Below are 17,853 nucleotides of genomic sequence, written 5' to 3' on the forward strand. Positions count from 1 at the left end.
ACAGGGCCCTGGCCTGCCCTCCAGCCTTGGTGACTGATATAGATGCTGAATATAACTTCATGAAGGTAAAGGTCCTCCCTCCAACATGACACCTCTTGTGCAGCCCATGGACCAGCAAGTGATCTGTAACTTCAAGAAGCTGTACACAAAGGCACTCTTCACCAGGAGTTTTATTGTCACTGAAGAGATGTCCTTTACTCTGACAGAGTTCTGGGAGAAACATTTCAATGTCCTCCACTGCATCAACCTCACTGACAAAGCCTGGGAAGATGTCACATGCCGAACTTCAACTAGAAGAAACTGGTCAGAATATGTCACTGAAGGTGACTTTGGAGGGTCTGATGCACAGATGGGGGAGAAGATTGTGTCCATGGGCAAGAGCATAGGTCTGGACATGAATGACGTGTTGAATCTAATGAAAGATAACATGGCTTCTCAAGTCTGGAGGGCTATTCAGTGCAGGAAAAAAACCAGTGACATTAGACAGATTTTTCATCAAAATTGGCCCTGAAGCTAAGAGACAAAAAAGAAAGGGAACCTTTGAAGGAGATCGCTCCAATGTCCTTATGGAGGGGCACGCTGCCTCCAAACAATAACATCCCCACCCACCTTCCTGTCCTCCATGCCAAAAGTTGCCTCAAGCAGGGTTAGTGTTCTCTCTTTCCATACTGCACTGGACTGTACTTTGTTTCATATGGGTGTGTTTGAAAATATACTTATTGTTCAGAACAGATTAACCTTATTAACATTGATCCTTATGGGAAAATTTGATTGGATTCATGACCAGATCATGGAATGAACTAACTTCATGAATCAAGATACCGCTGTATATGATAATTGAATATAACTTAATCCTGAAATGATAACAATTACCTGACAAAGGAGTTGAGTTTGACTCATATAAAGGAATTTCTAACGGTGAGAACTATTCAAAGCTGCCTTATAGAAAATTTTTATTCATTAAGTTTATTGATACATTTTAGGTATACAATATAATGGCATTCATAACTGAGAATTTGTACCTTTACATAATATATCTTGGTTCTTATTTTTTTCCCCATTCTCCTGCCCTCCCTTCAACCCTCCACCCCTCCCTATTTACAAAGATTTTGCTTCTGTTTTTTCCTTTTCTCATATTTATTCCTTTCCCTTCTTTCCTTTCTCCTATGCCTCCCACTGCCCCTTCCTCTTTGTAGCTTTTCTTCCTATTTCACATGATCTGTTATACATTTTGATCCTTATTTGTTTAAGCAGAGCCATGGGATCTACAATTAGTGAGATTTCTCATGTAAAGTGGGAACTCATTTTTCAGGTCTTCCAAAGCTTTGAGTTTCTTCATTTCTCTGAAGGACATTGATATTTAATCTGTTTGTTTACAATGGTGAAGAAGTTTTTAAACACAAAATAACAGATGACTGAAGTAATTTTGCATAGCATTAATTTTTTTAATCTAATGCCAAATATATCTACATTTAACTTATCATACTTCAGTTCCCTGTGGAATATCTATGATTTGAGCATCCCCTAACTCCACAGCATGTATCATGTTCTCCATATTTGGGTAGATAACAGAGGCATCCTACATAGTCTCATCAGTTTCTCCAAGAAGAAAAAAAAGTGTTACATGTTTCTACTGGGCTTGGGAATGTTCCAAACCTTCCCCATGGTGATTTTATCTCAATCCTTTAAAAAATGAAGTTCAGTGAGTAATATTTGTAGAGTATTAGGCAATAGAGTTTCGTACATCATTTCCTTCTCCTCCTCTCTTCCTTCTCTCTCTCTCTCTCTCTCTCTCTCTCTCTCTCTCTCTCTCTCTCTCTCTCTCTCTCTCTCTCTCTCTCTCTCTTTCTCTCCCTCCCTTGCTCCCTTCTCCTTCTGCCATGCTAAGGATCAAATTCAGAGTATTAAGTGTGTTAGGTGTCTTCATTTCATTTCCAACACTTTGAAGTAGATTCAGTATGTCCATTTGCCAAATGAAAATTCTGACATCCAGAGAATTGAAGTCAAATTCACAAAGGCACACCACAAGTAGCCCCTATAAAGGCAAAATTTAGACCTAGATTTAGTCCTGAAGAATTAGACCCATTCTTCTGTTCTACAGTTTTTGTGTTGTAAAGATTTTTGCTCAGCTCTATCCCAAGTGCTTTTAGATTTCACACAAATAGTTAGCTATTCCGCTATCAAATCACAGAAAGCAATGGTATATTTAACCTTCTTTAATGCCCTTAGTTCTAGCACCTAACTTCTGTATAAACTGAGGTCTAAAGTACATGAAATGAAGGCTAAATCTTCAACCCTCTACCGTTATTTTATCTTTCAAAGTGCTAAATGCCTATCTATGGCTTTATAATCTTTTGTGTTCAAAATGCCCTTCCAGAGTTACGTAGAACTCTAGCATACAAGTGTGGTAGTAAGCCAGGAATCAAAGACCTGCCTTTTAATAAAACATGTTTGTCTTTAGTCCAAAAGAGTCATTAGAATCCAAATAACCTTAAGGGGAAAATAATCACTTTGCCAGGAAACTGAGGTGAAAAGCAATGTGGTAGAGCATGGCAGGGCATTCTTAGTGAACACCTCAGCTGCAAAACATTCATCTACATCAGTCAGCTCTCAGAGCAAGAGCTCTCACAGAGCACTGACACAGAATTGCATGAGGAGTTATGAGGCTCAAGACACTGGAGCTCTTCCTAGGAAGAATATCATCTTTCGCCTCCAGCTGACCCTGTGAAGAGAAATAGTGGAATAAAACCTGGGAGATGACAACCTAAGGAATTGAGGTAGGGTTTCAGTACACAGGGACTGGGACATCTGCATAGATTCTGCTGAAATTAAAATGAATGCCTCTTGTTCTGCTAGTATTTCAGGAACTCCTACATGCTCCTCATGGGGAAAGGGGTGCCAAGATCAATGATCTGGCATCACAGCAGCTGGTGTAGTACAGACTACAGAGCAAGACTCACATTGGACCAGACCCACGGGTGGTTTTGAGCCTAAGACCTCTGTTCTTATGCTGTCTGAAGATGCATCAATTTAACAGCACTAGTGCCAGGAATTGAAAATGAGAGAAAAAAGGAATAGAGAATAAGCAGCAACTGGTGATAATGTCTTGGCAGTATTCAGAGTAGAGTTTTTTATATTCTCAAGGAAGGATTTAGAAAGAAAAAATGAACTTTGGCTCCTATCTTACACAACATACAAAGTATGGAGAAAGTATAAGGCTTTCAGAAGGAAACATAGTTTCTGAAAAAATTTTAAAAACTCAAATAAGACCCAAAAGTACAAATTATAAAATCACAAGTCACAGGCTCAAAATAATGCATATTCTCTCTAAGGCAATGTCCAAAAATGTCCATCTCCCCACTGTGACAAGTGCCACATACAACATGTAATGATATTTCCTTATCTAGATTCCTATTGCAATTATTGTGTGAATTGAATTAAAATTATCACACAGTGCTATCATGTTTACTGCACACTTTGTTCATTGGCCAGCAGAAGTGTTGTATGAGTAAATATTCAGCAATCAGCTCTCTGGGGAAACAAGCCCTGATCTGCAGCATTATCAAATTCTGTGGCATGAATACACCACTGTGGCCTATTTCAGGCTAACAAAATGAAGTTATTGAACACAGAGTTGGAAAGAGATGTGTAAAACTGGCATGTGTGTGAGCCAGCACATCCTTGATTGTCTGTCTCCCCTCTAAGTCTGTATGACATTCTGTGTGGTAAAATTGAGTTTAATATGGTAGCTTAGTTTCCTCATTTAGCAGAAGTAAATAACTCAAAAGCTCTTTCTTAGAGGAGAATTGATTCTAAAGCTTAAGATACTAGGATGGACATTTTCAGTGCCTATCTCCAGCTTCCATATCCTGTTCTAGAAATAGCCTGTTTTCTCTTTGTGGTTGATTCTACCTGATTTTCATCTCCTTGCCTAGCTCAGGAATGAGTCCTCTGACCCACGCCAATCTACACAGCATAATCTCTGTCCATAATGATGGATTCAGAGAGGTGATCCAATGACAGTAATAAGATGCAGCAAGACCTTTCATGACAATACTGAGACATAATTGGGCATTTGTTCCAAGGACTTGAGCCTGGAACAATATAAGATTTGGATCTACATGGCATCTTCATCTCACCATCACATGGAATCTGAGAATGATACAAACCCAACAGAGAGAGAAAATGAATTATGAGGGCAGTGTTTGAATCCTGAATTTAGAAGTGCCAAAAACAAAACTTCAGTCTTAGACCTTTTAGCTACATGTTGATATCTTTCCCTTTTTTAGTATATGTGCTGCTAAAGTGAGCATATATCATTCCTTTTTTTAAACCAATTTGTGTTGATTGTTCTCTTACAAACAGCAAAATCTTCTTTGTATTATTAAATCTGACTATATTTGCAAAAATTTATAGTATGAAATTTTTTTATAAAACATCAGTTTGACAGTTCTTGTAAAGTTAAATATACACTTATTACATGACCCTCTTGTACTAGACAGAATAATGGCTCCTCAAACATGTCCTTATGCAAATTCCCAAACCCTGTGAATATGCTAGTTTATCTGGCAAAAGGGACTTTGATAAGAAGTTGAAGTGTAATTAATTATCCAGAAATAATAAAATAGTCCCCAATTTTTGTTAGCCTATGTACTCATGAAGGTCTTTGTAAGAAGGAAGCAGGAGGATCACAGTCACAGAAAGACATATGACCACAGAAGCAGATGTGGGAATGATGAGAGGGTACTAGTCAAGGAATGCAGGAAGACCATCCAACCTGAAAGAGGCAAGAAAATGGATTCTTCCCAGATTCTCCAGAAGGAAAGACTCTTGACCTCCACAGCTGTACAAGAATAAATCTGTGCTGATTTAGGACAACCAAGCTTGGAGTCGGTAATATGAATCTTACTTCTAGATCTTTACCCAGGAGAAATGAAAACTTACACATAATAATCTACCTTCAAATGTTTCTGGCAAGTTTAGTCATCACTGGAAACAACCTAAACATTCTTCAACAGGTGAACTGATAAACAAATTGAATAGTATTCAACATAATGAAATAATTCCATCGAAAATAAAAACAAACTGCTTGGAAAAAAAATGTACAAATCTCAAATGTATTCCCTTAAATTGAAAAAGTTAGATTCAAAATGATACATAAGTATATTTACACAACATTTTGGGAAAGGAATTAGAGAGACAGAAAACAGATCAGTGATTGTGAGGGTGGAAAAGAGCTGATCACAGGGACAGAGAGAATGAGGGGAAGGAGTTGTTCTGTGTCTAGATTGTGGTGGTACTTTCATGAGTCTGTATTTTTCAGAACTCAAAATTGTATATGAAAAAGTGAATCTTATTGTGAGTAAGTTAAAAAAATTAATTGGTAAATAAAATCTTGTATTAAGTTTAAAATGCTGATATGAAAACATCTTTCTATAGGGCCACTTTTCCTGCACTCAGCCAAGCTTTTAATCCAACCACCTTTCTTTCCCTTCAATGATCATTTCTCAAATAACTAAACAATAGTGTAAAAAATGTGCTACACTAAGAATCAGGAGGGTCAAGAGGCAAGTCTCAGAGGGACTCAACTCTAGAACCTCAGCCAGCAACAGCTCGCCATTCCTTTAAAAACACAATGCTCAACCACACTTTGACCTTAAATTGTTGCCTGGGTTTTCATCCCTATTACTCTCTTATTAATTTTTTTAAAGCAGGCATTTCCACGGTTACACTGGGATTGAAGTCCACAAAATAACTTTTTTTGTTGTTGTTCTTAACCTCTCACAACTTTGATCACATGTTCATCACCAGAGAAAAACACTGACTCTGTCTTTTAAAAGAGAAATGAATAGAAAAAAAAAAGTAGTTGATAAAAATGGACATAGCAGAGTGAAGGTGAGGAGCTGGCATATTTCTAGGAAAATAGATGGATGCTTGGAGTGTTAGTGGGTGCCCTCAGCCTGGGGAGGGCAGATGTCCTTCTTCATGACCCCAACTTCATTCTGTAAGAGTGCAAACTTCACGTCCTCCACAGCACAGGGTTAGACAGAAACAGAGAAAGAAAACAAAAACAAAGCGAGAGAGCCATTTTTCCAGCATCTCAGAAATGGAGCTCAGCATTTCTATGACACCTTGATGGGAATAAAAGAAGACACACCAGTTCTGATGTTTTTTCATGAGTTTCCTGTTCCTACATCCTGGAAATGTTTCCATATTATTCATACCACAAGCCCAAGAAATAGGGCACTGTCAATCTTTGCTTCAATACCACCTGAGAAAGAATCCACCATCCATCAGGTCCATGGAAATCACAAGGTATGGTAAGAATGACCTAAATTGGAGCTATCACAAAGTAAACGAGAATCAATTTCATTAATTCTTGGCTCCAAAATCCAAAACAGGGCTCCCTGCTCTAAATGGTAATTTTGAAATCTCCAAATAGAACTCTCTGCTTATTATTTCTATGAACATGTTACTTCTTCTGGCTTCCAACCCTATAAAGCCCTGTCCTTTCCTTCTGAGACAAAAAAAAGCTACAAGATTATGTTTATGCAACTCTGCTCAAGATGCCTTTGCTAATTAATACCTACCAGAGTTACTTTACTCAACACCTAAAGTTTTATAAAAAACCTAAAGTTTTATAAAAAAAAAAAAGTGACCTGAGAGACTGTAGGTCATGTAACTGTAATTTCTAAATTAATTCTTTTATTAAACAATTAGTTAAAAATGTGTTTTGTGCCAGACCATAGGAAGAAAGAAACCTAAAGAAATATACAAACTGTAGTGAATTTTATTCTTTTAAGTAAAAATACATCTGAATTGTTTTAAAAGAAAATGTCAGGGAGGAAAACCATTTCATCTACTTTCATAGGGGCCTATGAATTAGAATAACAGAAGGCAGATTTCTAAAGGAAAAGGCATATAGTTTTTATTAATATTTTACATGTGTGGGAGTTCACAAGAGTAAAACTCAAGGTGATTAAACTAGAGACATATACTATTTTAACAAAAGGAAGGGGATTTGAGTTTGACAGACAATAAATTGTCCAAAGGTGATTAAAAGTGTGAGAAAAATTAATGGAACATAAGGGGTCTTTGGGTAAGATTTATGTGTATAAACTCATCTCAGTTGTGACTCTTCATCCCTGGTGATAAGTGTTCTTGTCTTTTTGGTACAGGAAAAAGCTGAATACCTTTACAAAAGGGAATTTATTCCCTGATTTTAGAAAGAGAAGGGGCGGGCACAGAACTCTTTCTCCATCTATAGTGGTGCCTCAGTTTACCAATGCTTCTATTTGCAAATAATTTTGTTCTCAAACAGAAGCATTTGGAAAAATTTTTATTTGTGTTTGCAAACTCTGCATAGGGCAATGAACTCATGTGCGGCCATCTTTCCCACACAAACACAAACACAGCTATATTTTCCAGAATTATGGAATGATTAAATTTGTGAACCGAAGCACCACTGTATTGACTTTCAATTGTCTTTGACTCAACATAATCTTATGCCTATCATATTTTAGGATGGTATAGCCTATTCGCTTCAAATATATTTTCAAAATATACCCATGAAATTATTTATTTCTCACCATGCAGCTGCATGTTGATTGAGACACACTCATCTTGGCTGCCTCTAAGCTTGCTGCTTGTTTTTTGTTTGTTTGTTTGTTTATTTGTTTTTACCTTGTTGAACCAGTGCCCAAGTCTTTTTCTTTTGAAAAATAAATGCTTATTTTAAGAAAGTATTGTATTTGGGATAGATATGCGATTTTATTGTGCTAGTAGCTAACAAATATAGTATCCACAAGGCTTTAGGCTTTATCGCATTGGATGATAAGAAACTTCCCTTGAACAATAAATTCTCATTAACATGGCAGCCCCTACTAAGTTTCCCACACTGTACTTATCCCAATATCACTTTTTTTATTATTTTAATTGATGAGACATTTAAAAATAAATATAAACATGTTAGAATTTTGTGAAGAATAAAGATTAAAGGAGCCGTAAGACAGAGTCTGAAACAGTGCTGTCCGGTAAACACAATGAGATCCAAATATTGAATTTTAAATATTTTATTATCCAATTTGAAAGTAAAAGAAAACAGTTGAATTAGCTTTAATAATGTGTTTTATTTAACCCAATACATCCCAAATGTCATCATTTCAGCATAAAACCAATAAAACTTTTAATGAGATATTTTGTATTCATTTTTCTATAATAGGTCTTTAAAGAATGAGCTGCATCTCACAATGTGCTAATCAGAATCTTATTGAAAAGTCTTCATCAGTAGTAAAATGGACAAACTTTTGGGCAGAGCTTTATTGACAATTACAAAATCTACTTAAGGAGTTTTTTGTTTGTTTGTTTTTGTTTTTTTAGCTTCTATCTGAATGGTTCGATGATCTTCCTATGAATAGAGTTTGGCTTCCATGGGGCAGTATTTTATGTTCTAACCTCAAATTTGAATTCATTTGCTGTTTGACCTAAATTTTAATTTTAATTAAGTTCTTAGTTTTTCAAGAAAACAATGACCATATTATTAGTCTCTATATGAGCTTTTTAAAAAACATTACTTGAAATGAAATAGGCTACAAAAAGTAAATACTTCCTACATTTTGCTAATACTATTCCTTTGATCTAAAATATTTTCTCTCCTCCACCTACCAGAATACCTTAGGTTCTCCTACCCTTTAGGCCAAATGCCAGCTCATCTCTAGCATGTACTTGTTGTTCCACTTGGCAGGTTTCTCCTTATCCCATCAGCCTCTCCAGACATATTCATTTCTATGGCCTTCTGGCTTCAAGAAACTCTGAAACTCCTCAAGAAGTAACTTTGATCCCTTTTGCATTCACAGAGCCTGAAGTAACCAATCAAGCCCTGGGTCCTTCAGGCAAAGGGAGGTGACGTGTTCCGACTATCCTTGGCCCGAGAATGCCCCTGTGGTGAACACCTGAGTTTCTTTCCTCCTGGCTACACACTGCATGCTATCATGAGATTACCAATCAAAGTCAGGCTCAGAAAGGTACTTCATATAAGTTATGTTTAATGTTCTATTTCAGTTTAATTTCAGTAGCTTCAAAACCTCATTTATTTCAGATTATTTGTAATATTTTGGCTTAAAGATCAATATATTGTATCCTTCATTTTTTCTTGATATTGCTTTTGCTATCAAGCCTACATTGGTTAAAACTCTAATTAGTGAATTAATGTATGTGTAAATTATATTCAAGATGACTAAGTCCAGACTATCTTTAAAATAAAGCTCCTTTTGTTAATAAATTTAAAGTAATCTCAATGATGATTCTTCAATTGAAATTGATAGCATCATTGGAATTGTAATGATTTAATATTTTTCCACACAAAGGAGAAAATTAATTTTTGATGATACACACTTCCTCAAAATTTACCATAGATCATAAATAATTCTTAACAACCAGGTTCTCTGTAGAACATAATCTGGTAAGAGAAAATACCTGTGTGTGATAATGTTGTGGGATGTGTATCTACAGTAGAACAGTCCTTCCAAACATTCATGAAGTAAAAATCATTTGAGTTGGCCAAAAAGAGCAAAAACAAAAACATTGGGCGGGATATACTGGAAATCATCTAGCAAGTACACAAAACATCAGACAGTGAATAAATGAGAGAGCATGTAGATGAGAATTCCAGAAATTTTAAGCCTTTTATTTTGTCTAATTTGAATAAATATTTTTATTGAAGTAAGTTTCCTCCATTTCTTGTGAGATGATTCTCATATCTTATTTAGAGTTATAGTACTAGGAAAAAAGAAAATTAGGGTAGTAAAGAAGAAATTGAGTGGTATGAAAGACTTTCAAATATTTTGACTATTTTTAAAAGTCTTTCATGCATGTGTTAATAGATGCCTTCATTAACTGCAATTGCTCTCTTTCTCCCTCTCCCCTTCCACCTTCCTCCTAAATAATTAGCATTGTTAAATAAAGAGAGTGAAAGACCATTATATACAAGGCAGTACAGCATGTTGGTTTAGTAAAGACCAAAGGTTTTCAGGTGTGTTTTTATGTTCAAGTCATATATTATTGCAGTAAGGGAAGTAAAAATAAGTATAAATAAATAATTTAATAAAAGCTTTTTAAAAAGTAAGATATAGAGTTTTAGATTCATGTGAAGGGCCTGAAATCACACTCCATCCGAACAAGAAAAAAAGATGAAGGGAAAAGTCAACAGTTCCTCTTAAAGCTATAAGAGAAGTGCATTCACAGGGCAAATGTCTGTCCCATAACTGGAGAGAGATAGGTAAACTTAGAGAATGACCACACACCAAACCAGAAACCTCCTCAGGAACCAGCACCAGAGCAGAAAAACCTGATCTGTGAGTGACTAAATGCTGGAGGCCTTTAATAAGGATAAGTCTGAGTTTAAAAACCCACGTGGAAAGAGGGAGGGTGTCTCACACACACACGTGCCTGTAATCTTAGCATTCTGGAAGCCTGACGCAGGAGGATCATCAGTTCAGGCCCAGCCTGGGCAACTTAGTGATTTTGCATAACTCTGTCTCAAAATAAAAAATAAAAAGGGCTGGGGATGTAGTTTACTATGGAGGCCTAGGTCCAACCCCTAGAATAAAACAAAGCATAAACCTCCAGAGGCCTCAGTACAGAGGGCCTCAGTGCTTTTCAGCATTGTACCTGGAGTCGAATCAACTCCTCATAGTAAATAGGAGAAAACTATGCTCCTGGCAGGAGGCAAGGAAAGCAAACATTTTGAAATATACCAGAGCATTCTGTCCTTAACATGGTCTATATTCAGGACAAACTAGTTAATCAGAGCCTAACTAGATAGGGTTTATCAGAAGCTAAGTGATCTGGAAAAAGGGAAATATTCAACTCCTGCCCATCTAGCCATCCTATCCCACCTAAGGGGTAGAAAAAAATGAGAAATACTTATGAAGTACCTAGTTCAGGTGCACAGGCTCATTAAATTACCCAGGCCTAACAGAACATGTTCTCTCCCTCAAAACTGCACCACTGCATTACCAAAGGTTTTAAATAACAGTCTTCTTATCTAGTGTACTATATCTGGCTATACAGAAAAGATTACAAATCACATCCAAAGATAAGAAACACACTTTGCAAAAACAAAGCAAGCATGCATCAGAAACAGACATGGAGAAAATATCAGAATTATCCAACAAGGAGTTTAAGGCAACTACGATTAATACAGTAAGGGCTTTAATGGAGAAACAATGTGTAAGAAGAGATGGGCAATGTAAGCAGAGAGATGGAAACATTAAGAAAGAACCAAACAGTTTGTTCAAAATAACAAAAATGTATTTCATTAAGTACATTCTATTTCTGTGTATATGTGTGTGTGAGTGTGTGTAAAGTAAAAGACAGCAATGATACAAGATGGGGAGGAGGAAGTGAGATTATTTTGCAATCATAAAGTACTCACTATTTGTGAGATGGTAGAAAGTTATCTGAAAGTAGACTTTTACTAGTCATAAATGTATTTGTGCACTCTAGAGCAACAACAAAAAAGTAAGAAAGATATCATTTATGTGTCAAGAAAGGAGAAAAAAAATGGAACCATATAAAATGCTTAAGTAAAACTGCAAAAGAGAGTGAAAGATAAAAACGGGGGAAAAGGAATAATAACAACAAATGCAAACAGTAACAAATATGGTAAATATTAATCCAACTATAGCAATAATTACTTTGAAGGTCAGTGATCTGAAAGAGATTGTCAGAATATATTTAAAAAATCAAACTATATGACATATACAAGGCACCTTTAATTTTAAATACAAAAACAAATATGTTAAAAGTAAATGGATGGAGGGAGATATTGCAAGCTGACATCCATCAAAAGAAAGTGGGTGCAATCATATTAATTTCCAACAGAACTAACTTTAAACCTGGAATACTATTAGGGAAAAGAGAGGCACTATGGAATGATAAGAGGATCAGATCTCCAACAAGACGTAACGATTTTCATAACGTGTATGCATCTGACAACAAAGCATCAAGATAGAAGCTAAAAAAAAGCAGGACTCCAAGGAGAAATGGATGCACCCACTATTAGGATTGGAGACTTTGACACCTCTCAGAAATGGACATGTTCAACAGGGAGAAAATAGGAAAGAACAGACTTGAACTCAAGACACCATCAACTCCCATTCCTCTCAAGCTCATATGGACATTTAGCAAAGTAGACAACTACAGGAGCCATAAAGCACACGTGGACAAAGTTAAAGACAGGAACCATGCACATTCAGCTCTCATATCACTGTGGGATTAACATAGAAATCATAAAAGAACATGACTAGAATATCCTAAAACACTTGGAAATTGAAGAACATACCTATATACATGAGTTAAAGAAGACATTGCAATAAAAACTAAAATATTTGCAACTAAACTAAAACATAACTTACCAAAATTGGTAAGAAGCAAGAAAAGCAGTACTCATAGAGAAATTTATAGCATCAAATGCCTATATTAAAGTAAAATCTAAAATCAATAATCTAAATTTCCAAATAGGCAACTAAAGCAAAAAAAGAGCGTTGAAACCAAAGTAAGCAGAAGAAAACATATAACATCAGGTGCCACACAATGATGTCTTGCTCAATGATGGGCCACATAAGATAATATCACCTAGTAACTGGGTAGCTATTGTAATAGTGCATCACAACCCATTACTTACATATCTGTGATGATGCTGGTACAAGTTAACCAGCTGTGCTACCAGTCATATAAAAATATACCACATATAATTATGTATAATGCCTAATAATTAAAATGGTACTAAATGACTGTCACTAGTTTATGAATTGAGTACACTATATGTTATCATTATTTTAGAGTGTGCTCCTCCTACTTATAAAAATGTTTACTGTCCAATAGTATGCTGCACTACACTAGCAGCAACCTCATGCATCTTGTGTTTACCACATTTCTGGATTATATCAAGAGGCCATGTCAAGATGTTCACCTACATCATCTACACTGGCGTAAGTGTGTTCCGTGATGTTCACAGTGATGAAAGCACCTAAATGTGCATTTCTCTGAACATACCCCCCCATTAACAAACACATAGCTGTAATAAGAAAAATACCAATAAGATTGCCAACCCTCTAGCCAGACTAATTAAAAAATGAGAGAGGACATGAATTGCTAACATCACAATTGGAAGAGGGAACATCAATGCATAGTCCATAGATATTACAAAGATAATGAAAGAATGTTCTAAATAACCTTATGAACACAAATTTTGTTAACTAAATGAAATTGACCAATTTCTTGAAAATAATGGCCAAATATCACATAAGAATAAATAAATAATCTGAATAAGTCTATATCTACTCAACAACTGAAATAATAATTATTAAACTTTCAAAACAGCACCACACCCAGATTGATTCACTGGTGAATTCTACCAAATGATTAAGGAAGAAATTATACCAATTCTCTACAATTTCTTCCAGAAAATAGAAACAATGGAGACAAAGTTGGCATATAAACACACTGATAAGCGCACAAACAAATAAATCTATATAGCTATGTTGAAATACAAATGAAAAGGAGGGTAATTAGGATATAGAATGACATGCTATGTTAGATAAATTGGTCAAAGAATCCCTTTCTGATGAGGTAAATTTTGAGCAAAGACCTGAACAAAGCAATGAATTTGAACTTGTCATGGAATCAAGCCAGTTAGGCAACTTACCCTGGCTCAGGCTTCACAGATATATTCCCACAAGCTCAGATGGGTGATACAGAATGTTTTAAGAACTGAATTCAAAAACACAAATTTTCACCTTGACCTCACCTTAGTGGAAAAGGAAGGCACTAAAGTCAGCCTAGACTCATGAGGAGAAAGGTTGGTCTCTATTTCTCAGTAGTAAAATCGGCAAGAATTTAAACTATGTTTAATCTTCCAGAGTTCTCCAAATGTTTCTGATTAAATGACATACATTTTCCTTTTTTAAAAAAAAAATTCTGTTTTAGAAGTAAAGGCTACTAAATAAATTCCAAGTATATACAAGTAGTGGGCCAGATCCACTTCATTATTTGTTTTTGTAAGTTGTATTAGGAAACAGAAATACCAACTTATTCACATATTGTCTACAGCTACTTTTGCACTTGCGGAGCACTGATGAATAACTGTAACAGAGACCATATGGCTTGCAAAACAAATGTTTCCACTATCCAACCCTTTATAGAAAAGTGGGCTAACCCTTGTTCTACAGGAACGCCGTCATGCTGTTTCTTAATCATTTCACATAGGTCCCTAACAATTTTACTCTAAAACTGAGTCCCAGACACTATTAACTCTGCCCGGAGTAAATTAAAGTTAAAAAAAAGATTTCCAAAGTGAAAACTGATGTTCAAGCAGAAGGCATGTACCTAAAAAGAAAGATAAATGTGCTGAAGCAAATCACCACAAACCTGGAGGTAATCAAAGCAGAAGACAGAGGCAGGCCCCATTCTTACCAGCAAAAGGACCAGACCACCAATCCATGGAATGCTCTGTCAGCTTTCACTGTTTGTTGTTTAAAATTTAGGGAGAGGAAAAGAAATCTCAGACTTTAACAAGAAGGAAACACATTTCTTCTAGAGTTGGTATGAAGCCATTAGAAAAGCTTGGGATTTCAAACTCAGCATTGTGCCAAGAGCAGAACCTTGGATCTATGTTAAGTCATTTGCCAGGGCTAAAAACTATAGCCTTGAGACCAAGTGAAACTCTAACCTGTGATGCACCTGGTAAGTCACCCAGGTAGTGGCTTGCTACGAGTGACTGGATTTCTTTGCCTTAATCCAGTCCCTCTGCATAGAACACACTGACCACATTCCACCCTGCCCATTCCTCTGTCACCCAAATGGCCTGCCAGGCACTAGAATCTGCATCTTCCAGCCACATCCCACCAATACTACCAGTTTGGCCTTTCCTTAGAATAGCTCTATTTTTTTTCTCTTTCTTCTTTCATATTTATCAAAGGCCTCCTAATGCTTTTGTATTGGAGTCTTGTTTCTTTAGTCTGGCAGTAAATAGTCTCTGTGAGGCAGCCCACACTTCTGACCCAACTTGTCAATACTGTACACAATCCACAGTAGTCAAAGGGAAGTCTGAGCACTTCCCTAGCCACCCAAGCACTTTATGATCCTCTTAATTGCCTCTTGATTTGGATTTTCCCTTCCCTGCCCAACCCACAGCCACCTGACCCCTATCGGTATTGCAGCTCAAATTGTGTCTTCTCAGCAAAGCCATCCCTAACCCTCTAGCTGGAAACAACATGTCTATACTCAGAACTCCACCAGCAGGCAGAGTGCCTCTCTCATGGCTAGTGGAACCTTAAACCTGTAGCACATTTAATGCCTGCCCTATCTCCCTTTACATCACTGTTAGCAAAATAGAAACAAAGGCTCTGAATCTTTTCTTTTTCTCAAGACTTTCAGAAAAAAATCTTCCAATTTTCTTCATTTTAAGCACTCAATACATACTTGATGAATAAAAAAACAAAAGGTGAATATTTGTAAACAAAGAAGACAGTGGTGGGGAAAGAGACAGAGAGAGTGGGGGGTCAGGCTATGGATGAGTGGCTCATTTTCACTCATCTTTTTGCCACCTTCTCTTCTTCTAATTGCAGGGAAGGTTGGAGAGGAACATGAAATAGACATTACTTTGGATTCAAATCAGTAACCTAAAAGACATTCCCACAAAAAAATCCAATTTTCTGCTGCTGTCAGGAATTTTTTGGGGGGTATTTTATATTTTGTCTGTACAATGACCTTGTTTCATTTGGTTTGAGAATTCTACAAAGAAAGATGAAGAATGAAGATTAGAGAAAAAGATGAAAGTCTGGCATATGGGTTTCTGAGTGAGAGGCAACGACTTAAGTGGCACAAGAAAGGGATGGGGTTTGGCTCAGGGGTAGGGTATGTGCTTGGCATGTGCAAGACCCTGGATACAATCCCCAACACCACACACATATGTGCACACACACACACACACGCACAAGAATGATAAATATGAAGAGAAATCCACTGAAATGTGACACTTGAAAATAAAGTCAAATAAGAAGAGGTGAAGCTTCCAGGCCACCATACCACTGCCCCAAGTGCCGAAGCGGTGAGCCGCACTAATGCCAACAGCACTCACCCTCCCCCACCATCATTGAAATGAGAAGACACATAAACAAGTCTCAAAACCAGACTTCTAGATTACCTAAAGCAACCCTAGAGGGAAAAGAGATGGAAAAATCTAATACTCAATGACCTGGACTCCCTGAACTGGCAACAAAAGAGGATTTGGAAAAAATGAAATCAGAAATAATTTCTCAGATATCAGCAGAGATTTTGTCCACAGTGCAAGACATGATTAACAAATCTAGACAGGACACAGATAAAGATAAAGAGGAGATGAGGAACATGATGGAATCCCAACATAGGAAACAAATGGAATCTATAAAACAGATGCAAACAGAATTCCAGGAAATTAAAAATTCCATCGAAAGTCTATGAGGAAAATGAGCCAATGTGAGGACATAATTTCAGATATAGAAGATAAGATTGCAATTACTGACCAGGAAAAGAAAAATTTCTTTAAATAGTAAGGGACCACGAGTAACCAATCCAGCAGCTATAGGACAATGCAAAGAAGAATAACAAAACACTGATCTGAGTCAATGAAGAAACAGGAGAGAATGAAGATGACACAAAAAAATCTGTTCACAGAAGTGATTGCAAAAAACTTCCCAAGCTGGGGAAAAGAACTTGACATACAGAGAAGTGAGGCATATAAGACTCCAAATAGCCTTGATAAAAAAAATCTACACATAGTCATACGATAGTTAAGATTCCAGGGCCAGGGGATTTAGCCCAGTGGTTCCACTGCCTGCCTGTCAAGCACAAGTTCCCGAGTTCAATCTCCAGTACCAAATTAAAAAAAAAAAGATAGGATTCCAGAAACCCAACATAAGAACAAAATTCTACAAGCAGTGAGAGAAAAGAAACAAATCACATATCAGAATCACAGCAGACTTTTCCACACAAACCCTCAAGGCAAGAAGAGCTTGGAGTGACATATTCCAAGCCCTAAAGGAAAACAGTCTCCAACCCAGATTGATGTACCCTGCAAAACTATCTTTTAAAATTGATGGAGAAATAAGATACTTTCATGACAAAGAGCACCTTAGGAACTACATGAATACCAAACCAGCACTCCAAAACATTTTAGACAATATCCTAGGAAAAGACAATGAGGATAACAACTCCAGGAAGCACAGCAGAATGAATCTATCAAGCATGACAAAAAATTAAATGGAAAGGGGGATAATCCAACAAAAAGAAAAAATCATGACAGTGATGTCAATACGTATCAGTTATAACAATCAATGTTAATGGTCTCAATTCACCAATCAAAAGAAATTGACTGGCAGAATGGGTAAAGAAGCAAGATCCATCAATATGCTGTATACATGAAAAACACTTAATTCAAAAAGAAACTCATACATTGAAAATTACAGGGTAGAAAACAATACTCCATGTGGAGGGAACCCAAAAAAAATCAGGAGTAGGTATCCTCTTTCCACAAGTGGATTTCAAACCAAGACTGATTAAGTGAGACAAAGAAGGACACTACATCCTTGTAAAGGGAACAATCCAAGAGGGAGAGATAAGAATCATAAACATATATGCACTAAACACTAGTGTGCCCAATTATATAAAACAAATACTAATGGACATGAAAAACCATATAATCACTAATAGAGTAGTAGTCGGGGAACTTAATACCCCACTGTCACAAACAGATGAATCAACTGGGCAAAATACAAGTAATGAAACACTAGAACTCAATCAAACTCTTGAACA

Source organism: Heterocephalus glaber, unplaced genomic scaffold (assembly GCF_053883595.1).
Source record: "Heterocephalus glaber isolate CG9 unplaced genomic scaffold, H.glaber_assembly_v1.0 deba00001481, whole genome shotgun sequence".
Lineage (NCBI taxonomy): Eukaryota > Metazoa > Chordata > Mammalia > Rodentia > Bathyergidae > Heterocephalus > Heterocephalus glaber.